Source organism: Syzygium oleosum, unplaced genomic scaffold (genome assembly GCF_021117445.2).
Source record: "Syzygium oleosum isolate NSW1041296 unplaced genomic scaffold, Sole_v2.1 Sole_v2.31, whole genome shotgun sequence".
NCBI classification, from domain to species: domain Eukaryota; kingdom Viridiplantae; phylum Streptophyta; class Magnoliopsida; order Myrtales; family Myrtaceae; genus Syzygium; species Syzygium oleosum.
In genome coordinates this window covers 2,867,966-2,876,610 of record NW_026607515.1, presented here as the reverse complement: position 1 = coordinate 2,876,610, position 8,645 = coordinate 2,867,966, and the positions used below count along the sequence as shown (strand labels likewise).

Sequence of the window (8,645 nt, the reverse complement as noted above, 5' to 3'; positions counted from 1 at the left end):
TGGCCTTGAATGATGAGTTGGTTTGGCAACTATTGCTAGGAACGCCAGTTGACTGACCAATCTTCACGTGTAACATGCTCCCATGTCACCGACGTCTGATTGTCAAAAGGAAGATTACTTCTCAGTAGTCACCAGCTACCATATCGTTGCTTAAAACCGAATTGTTCCTCACACGAAGATCCTATTTTCACATACATTTCTCAAGATCTCACTAAAAAGAGAGTAGGCCAAAGATCTTCAGCCTGTTGTATTCTTTTGCCTTCTACAGCATCTTTGAATTACTAAATTTCATTCATTCTTCAACCAAGCAGTTGCAACCGGTACCCACAAGATGATGGTGACCTCTTTCTGCTTTGAGTTTGTTCCTGAAAAGAAGCTGTACCCGCTGGTCATCTCCAAAAAACTACCTTTGCTGTTGCAAACTCCAATAGTTAATTTGGTCTTTGGTTTGCTCTTTGGTTTTTAGTATTTCCCGAATTTCGAATTTCTGCAAAAATGAAATTTTTTGTAGACAAGTCAAGCCCAAAATGCGCCATTTTGCCACATCTACCAACCGCCCAGTACGTTCTTTTGAAAGTTCTGTCTCTCCGCGTATATACTCGTTCCTCTTCATGTTCGTGGAGACAAAGGCTGCCCTCCTCACAAGTCAATTCATAGACAGAGGTATCGATAACCACTCGCATTATGTAAGAATAATCAAACCCCTACAAAGGCTGCCCTCCCCACAAGTCAATTCGCGTATATGTAATGATATACCTATCAAACGCCTTTTGCAATTACACTTTGATTGCGGGAACGAAACTCTTTCAAGGTGCACTAGCTAGAGGTTGACTAATGAATTACTAAGCTTGTACCTTAGTTCGGCTCTCTCAAGTCCATATCAATTCATAACTTTGGTTCAAATTCTTAACATGCAAGATCATTTCAAATAGAATGTGCCAATAATCTATTTTTTTGTGGGTTAATTAGGGTTTGTTTGGTAACTATCCCGTTTTTTTATATTTCTATTCTTTTGTTCCCCGAAACTGAAAAAGAACAAAAATCCGTTTAGTAACATCACCTATTTTTTCTATTCCCCGGAATAGAATAGTGGCAAGGAATAGATTTGGAACATAAACAAGACGTAAAAAAGACATTCTTCTTTGTTCACGAGAACAATAAGGGCGTGCATGAAAACATTTCTCTTTCCCGACCCTATTTCTGGCTAGAAATAGAAAATCTATTTCTCTTTTCTACACGAGTTACTGAGCAAAAAGTAGAATTTTATAACGACACAAAATTTCTATTCCCGCTGATCGATGAGTAGCAGTGGTTGATGGCAAGCGGCAATGAACGGCCGGCGAGCGAGTGGCGATGGGTCGCGGCGGGCAGTGGCAACAGGCGGCGGCTAGCCAGCGAGCAAGCGGAGGCGGCGGGTGGGCAGCGAGCGACGACGATGGGCGGGTGGCAAGGATAAGCAATAAAAGAGAGTTGTTATTTTTGTTTTTGTTCCATAAATAAAAAAGTAGAAGATTTTAACTTCTTATTTCTGTTTTAAATCTATTTTTGGGCCAAAATTTGTCCCATAAATAAAAAAATGAAATTATTTTACCAAATCGATTTCTATTCCAAACTTGTTCCTAGGAATAAAAAAAATAAAAAAATCGGGAAACAGAATGGTTATCATTCACGCCCTAACTAAAACAAGTCATTTTCTTTTTTTTCTTTTCTTTTGTTCCTTCCTTCTTCTTCCTCCTTTAGTCGATCGTGCCTCTAGAATGGCCAGCGACTGGCCAGAGACAAGAGTCAGCGAGGCTCGGCCTCACGGTGGCTTGGTGCGAGGTCGGCTTCCCCTGGCCATGGCGAGGTCGCCACCCCAGCCACCACGAGGTCGACTTCGCCGGCCCTCGTCTCTAGTCGATCACCAACCATCGCCTAGACCTGGCGACCAGTTAAAGGAAGAAGAAGAAGGGAGGAAAAAAAGAAAAGAAAAAATTCAAAATATTAGATCTTAGAAAATTATTAAAAAATTATCCACATCACAAAAAAAATTTAACGGTGGTACCAAATGCTTTTCTATTCTTTTTCTATTTCAAGAATAGAAATTTTATGTAGTTACTAAACACGTTCTTTTGCTTAGAAACTAATAGAAAAAGAAAAAAACTATTTCTGAAAAAAATTATTTCCGGGAATAGAAATGTTACTAATACGTGAGGTGAGTGCACAATTATTAATATAACACTAAAGGAAAACAATAAATTGCAAGAAAAGAATTGAAAATCAAACATCACTAAACAAACAAATATTTTTTAAGTTTTCTTTTATCTTGAAATGAAAACTAAACTATATGTCATGCAATTTTACTTAAATAAACCTAACATGCAAACTATATAACATTCATATGATATTTTTTGTATTTTTAAAATTCGTAATTAAAAATTACCATTATTTAAACATTCAATCTTTCTATTCTAAATGATGTTTTTTTTATTGGACTCATAATTAAAAATTACTAAGAATCAACTATCTAGAGCAAGATAATATCTAATTTAAACCAAGAAATAAACTAAGTCAAATAAATCGATCTTAATCTTCTAGAATCTATCTAAATATGCTATCTACCCAAACTATCCTAACTTAACAAGAAAATTTTATCTAAATTTATTCTAATTTATTCTAGAATCTATCCCCACATGCAATATTATCTAGAGTGAATCTATCATGATCTTTCAAGGGAAAATTTTAAAAACCTATTCAGTAAATATTATATAATTTTTTTTGTATTTTTTAAATAAAGGAAACAAATCGATGATAAGATAATCACCAAGAACGAAATAGAAATCAAAGCACAAGATAAGCACAAAATATTCCGGTCGATCCAGATTTGATAACAAATAAAACCGGAGACTCATATCCTACAGCCTCGACTCCTCAATCTTTGCAGCCACCTCAGCAACAATGAGCTTAGTGAGAAGCAGCCCTCCTATTAAAGAAGCCGCCATAAGCATCGTGAAAACTGCACCCCAGCTCTCGGCAGAGATGTAGCCTGTTAACAACGGCCCGAACGCAGCCCCAATGGAGCCCGTTCCATTTATGATTGCCGTCACCGTGGCGAGTGCTTGCAAGTTCCCTTTCAGGGTACTGTGTGTCCCCAAGTCTGCCAAGACGGCTGTTGTTATTAGAGCATTAGGCCCGTTCACGAAAATGCCGGCAATGAGCATAAGTGTGATGTTTACGGACAAGGAAACGGATCCATAACATCTGTACAGAAAGAGCGCCGGAATGGCAAAGTACATGAAGCTCGCTGCTGTTATGGCCCTAGCACCAAGGCGGTCGGATATGTATCCGGTCAGGATCCCCCCAATGACTCCTCCGACATCAAACAGTGTAGACAAGTCTCCTGCTGTTTCGCTGGACAAGTACTCTCCATCTATAGCTGCAAAATGACGATAAGCACGTGAAAAACAGCATGACACAGTTCATAAAGCACAAAATCCATGACGAAATCACTCTTAAAAGTTGCCCCGCAAGCAGTTTAAACCCATCACAATCGGAATATAACCTGTGTCGCTGATGTAGAAAGGCAGCCAATATAGGAATGTGTATGAAACCAATTTGGCAAAGAAGAGGCAAAAGGAGAAGGCGCGACCCCCGGAATCTTCCACGCTTCAATGAACCCCACAGCTTGCTCCTTATTCTCCGGATCAGAGCTTAACAAAGGTTCTCTTAGTTCCTCTCCATTTTTCTTGGGCGCGTTCAGGTCTTCGTTTCTATCAGCTCCAACAGATTCAGGACTGACGGGCAGAAATAAGAAGACCGCTAAGCCCGTGAATGCAATTATGAGACCGGGCACAACAAAGGACCAACCCCATCCATAGCTCAACATAGCAGAAGCAACCAAAGAGCCCATTATACTACCAACAGATGTGTGAGCATTCCATATACCCATGATGAGCCCTCTCTTACTCTTGCCAAACCAGTTAACAACTACGGCAACAACCGGAGGCCACCCGGTTGATTGGAACAAACCAGCAACCATTTGCATAACGAGAAAGTAGTAGAAATTATGTATGTTTGCCCAGTAACCAACACCAAAGAGTGAAGTAAATAGACCAGTTCCAATCATCCCCACCGTTAGGAAAATCCTCAGATTCGTTCTATCACCCAAATGGCCAGAGCAGTACGTTCCCGCGGCATATGCGGAGAGGAAAGCCACGTCGAGGTCACTGAGCAATTCCGTGCCGTCTGATCCATCAAATGGGGCCCAACCACCATCGCTACCCAGTAGTCCGGAAACATTTCTGCCTTCAGGAGGACTAAGGAAATAGCCTCTCCTCCATGACTGAAACTTCGAGCCTACCTCGGATGCTGCGGGATCGAGAGTGCTCTTAACAATGCTTGTGGTTTTCCGATTAGCATTATAGCATGCATAGGCGAGGAATGTGACTATCAAGACGATACTTTGGTGCGTTCTGAAGGAAACGGGGCTTCTCTTTATGTATTCGACGAACGGAATACCTAGCGGCTTGCTGTAACCATCTGCTGCTGAAGACAATGAACCCATGTAGGAAATAAGGATTGCTCTGATACTGGATGCCGATGCTCAATCAGGATCAGAACCAGTATGTAGCTTTGATGGCCTCCCAAGGAAGCTGAACAGAAAGAGCACGTCCCATTATGAACAACAGTGGCAGTAAGGATTACTCGAATGTCATAATTTTTTTCAATCACTTGAATGTCATAACTTTTAAAAAAAAGTGTTGTAACTTTCAATTGATTATTTGATTGCCATAACTTTTTAAAAACGTTCACTCGAGTGTTGGAAATAGCACTTGTGGTGAACTTTATAAAAAAGTTATGATACTTAAGCAATCGATTGAAAAGTTTTATAGTACTAAAGTGATTGGAGAAAAAATTATGGCAATCAAGTGAATGTTGTACCTAATTTATGGCACTCAAGTGATTGAAAAAAATTATATCTCTCAAATGAGCATGGTACAAAAGTTATGATACATGTGTCCTTTTCTTGAACATAGAGTAATTGATGCCACAAGATTGAATGCTCAACGGATGCCACGACAACAAAAATCCTGCATAATTTATTGATTAATTGCACATAAATGGTTGATTCCTGCACAATACACTTTTGATCAAAAGAGTTTCACTAATTCCAACAATTTTTCCATTTTTGGATTTGAAACTTGCTTGAATTGGATCCGTTCGATTTAGAAATCGAAAATAGACTACACTTACAAAGTGGGAAAATTACCAAAAAAGTCCTAAACCTTTTGCAATTGTGCCAATTCAGTCATAAACCTTTTTTTTTGCCAATTCAATCCTAAACCTTTTGCAATTGTGCTAATTCAGTCCATCCGGCCACTTTTGGCTGGCCGGCGCTGATGTGGCCACCGGCCGGCTGACGTGGCGCCGGCCGGCGTCCACGTGGCAATTTTTAATAATTTTTTTATTATTTTTCGAATTTTTTTTTCGCCTATCTTCTTCCCCGGTAGCCGGTCCGGCGACCGGCGAGAGGCTGAGGCCGACGAGGTGGACCTCGCCGGCCATGGGCAAGGCTGGCCCTCGCCGGCACTGGCGAGGGCCAGCCTCGCCGTCGCCGGGCGAGGACGACCTCGCCATGGCCGAGGCGAGGCCTCGCCGTCGGCGGGCGAGGTCGACCTCGTCCGGCGACGGCGAGGCCGCCCAGATCTGGCGAGACCTCACCGTCGCCGGGCCAGCCTCGCCGTCGCCGGCGAGGCCTCGCCGGCGACGGCGAGCGAGGCCGACCTCGCCCCGCCATGGCGAGGTCGACCTCTTCCGGCGACGGCGAGGCGGCCCTCGCCGGTGCTGCGCGAGGCCGCCTCGCCCTTGGCCGGCGAGGTGGACCTCGCCGGCCTCAGCCTCTCGCCGGTCGCCGGACCGGCGACCGGGGAAGAAGATAGGCGAAAAAAAAAAAGAAAGAGAAAAAAAATTCGAAAAATAATAAAAAAATTATTAAAAATTGCCACATGGACGCCGCCCGGCGCCATGTCAGCCGGCCAGCGGCCACGTCAGCGCCGGCCGCCCAAAAGTGGCCGGATGGACTGAATTGGCACAATTGCAAAAGGTTTAGGACTGAATTGACAAAAAAAGAAGGTTTAGGACTGAATTGGCACAATTGCAAAAGGTTTAGGACTTTTTTGGTAATTTTCCCCTTACAAAGTTGTTCCAACTTATTAATTGGCACTAACCCTACATCTTTGCCCTAAGAAATGAATAAGTGCTTTCTACTCGAGTTACATCACATACTGTTTACACTACAACCCAAGAAAAAATGAGGGTTCTTGTAGAATGGGACAAAGGATGTCGAGCTAAGAGCACCTTTATTCATATATAATAAAAAGGGTGGGTGTAAGAATCCACAACTGATCATGTCCTTCAAGTCGTACGTTGCTTTCTACTATATCGTTTCAAATGAAGTTTTATCATAGCATTCCTCTAGTTTGGAACTGATATGTAGTTGATTCAATTAGGGAATCATGAATAGCAATTTGTTCGGTCGTTACATTGGCTTCTAAAGAAGTGTTAGAAATAATTCAATTTAACCCTCTAGCTTTGCTAATGTCTCGAATGAATTCAAAGACATATCTGAAGAAATTTTTGCTGTTGTTCAAAATGGTTCGTGGATTCCGAATAGCTATACTGGCTGAACCTAAACAGCTACACGAGCAAAGCCCATTACTACAATTGAATGATCTTTGAACTACAAGAATTCATTCATTCGTCAACCAAGCGGTAGCAGCCGGTGCCCACAAGATGATGGTGACCTCTTTCTGCTTTGAGTTTGGTCCTGAAAAGAAGCTGTACGTGTTGGTCATCTCCACAAAACTACCTTTGCTGTCCCAAACTCCAATAGTCAAAGGATTAGGTCTTTGGTTTGCTTTTTGGTTTTGAGTATTTCCCGAATTTCGAATTTCTGCAGAAATGAAATTTCTTTTAGACAAGTCAAGCCCAAAATGCGCCAGTTTGCCACCTCTACCGACCGCCGAGTCCGTTCTTTCGAAAGTTCTGTCTCTCCACGTATATACTCCTTCCTCTTCATGTTCGTGGAGACAAAGGCTGCTCGCCCCCTCAAATCAATTCATAGACAGAGCTATCGATAACCACTTGCATTATGTACGAATATCAAACCCCAAGAATTGTGGGTAAAGATATACATATTAAACTCCTTTTGCAATTACACTTCGATTGTAGGAACGAAACTCTTTAAAGGTGCATCACCTAGGGGTTGATTATTGGATTATTAAGTTTACACCTAGCTCGAATTTTCCCAAGCCCATATTAATTCGTAACTTAAGTTCAAGTTCTTATCATACAAAATCACTTCGGATAGATGGCACCACTAATCTTAGGGCATGTTTGATAAGCATCATGTTTCTCTATTTTTCTGTTATTTTATTTCTCGAAACTGAAAAAGAACATAAATCCATTTACTAATGTCAGCTAATTTTTCTATTCCCCGAAATAGAAAAGTGGTCAGTGAATATATTTGGAACAGAAACAAAAAGTAAAAAAGACATACTTCTTTGTTCCCTGGAACAATAACTAAAACAAATCATTTTCTTTTTTTCATTCCTTCTTCTTCCTCCTCTAGCCGGTCGCCGTGCCTCGGCCTAGCAATGGCTAGGCACGAGGTCGGCTTCCCCCAGCCATGGCGAGGCCGACCTCAAAGTGGCTGGGCAAGGTTGCTAGCCCAGCCACTGCGAGGTCGACCTCGTCGGCCCTCGTCTCTGGCCAATCATCGACCATCGCCTAGGCCCAATGACCGACTAGAGGAGAAAGAAGAAGGGAGGAAAAAAAGAAAAGAAAAAATTCAAAAAATTAGAAAAATCTCAGAAAATTAATAAAAATAAATCCATGTCACAAAAAAATTTAAGGATCGTACTAAACGCTTTTTTATTCTTTTTCTATTTCTAGAATAGAAATTTTGTACAGTTACCAAACACAATCTTCTGCTCAAAAACTTGTTAGGGGATATAAATAGAAAAACTATTTCTAAATAAAATTATTCCCTGGAATAGAAATGTTTCATAACGCACCGTTAGAAACCCAAGTAAAGTGTTTGGATATTTACTTTACTTTTACGAATTAGAGATTATGGATTCGGAGACTTGATTATCTTAGATTACTCTAACACTCTTTCGATACATTTCTCTTTTATATTCAAAAAAATATTTTGCAGTCAACTTGGATTAATTTTAACCTAGCCACTAATATGTAAGGTGAGTGCGCAACCATTAATGTAACGCTCAAGGAAAACAATAAATTGCAAGAAAAGAATTGAAAATCAAACATCACTAAACAAACAAATATTTTTTAGGTTTTCTTTTATCTTAAAATGAAAACTAAACTATATGTCATGCAATTTTACTTAAATGAACCTAACTTGCAAGCTATATGGCATGCATATGATTTATTTGGTATTTTTAAAATTCGTAATTAAAAATTACCATTATTTAAACGTTCAATCTTTCTATTCAAAGATGATGTTTTTTTGTATTTTTTATTAGACTCATAATTAAAAATTACTAAAAATCAACTATCTAGAATAATATAATATCTAAATTGAAAACCTATTCTAGAAATCTTATCTAATTTTTTTGTTTTTTTTAAATAAAGGAAACCAATCA

The 8,645-nt window shown here is 40.3% G+C and overlaps 1 pseudogene; it reads right to left on the bottom strand.

Moving 5' to 3' along the window:
• Positions 1-2,894: 2,894 nt before the first annotated feature.
• LOC115683122 (putative glycerol-3-phosphate transporter 1) lies at positions 2,895-4,565 on the bottom strand (annotated as a pseudogene).
• Positions 4,566-8,645: the final 4,080 nt, after the last annotated feature.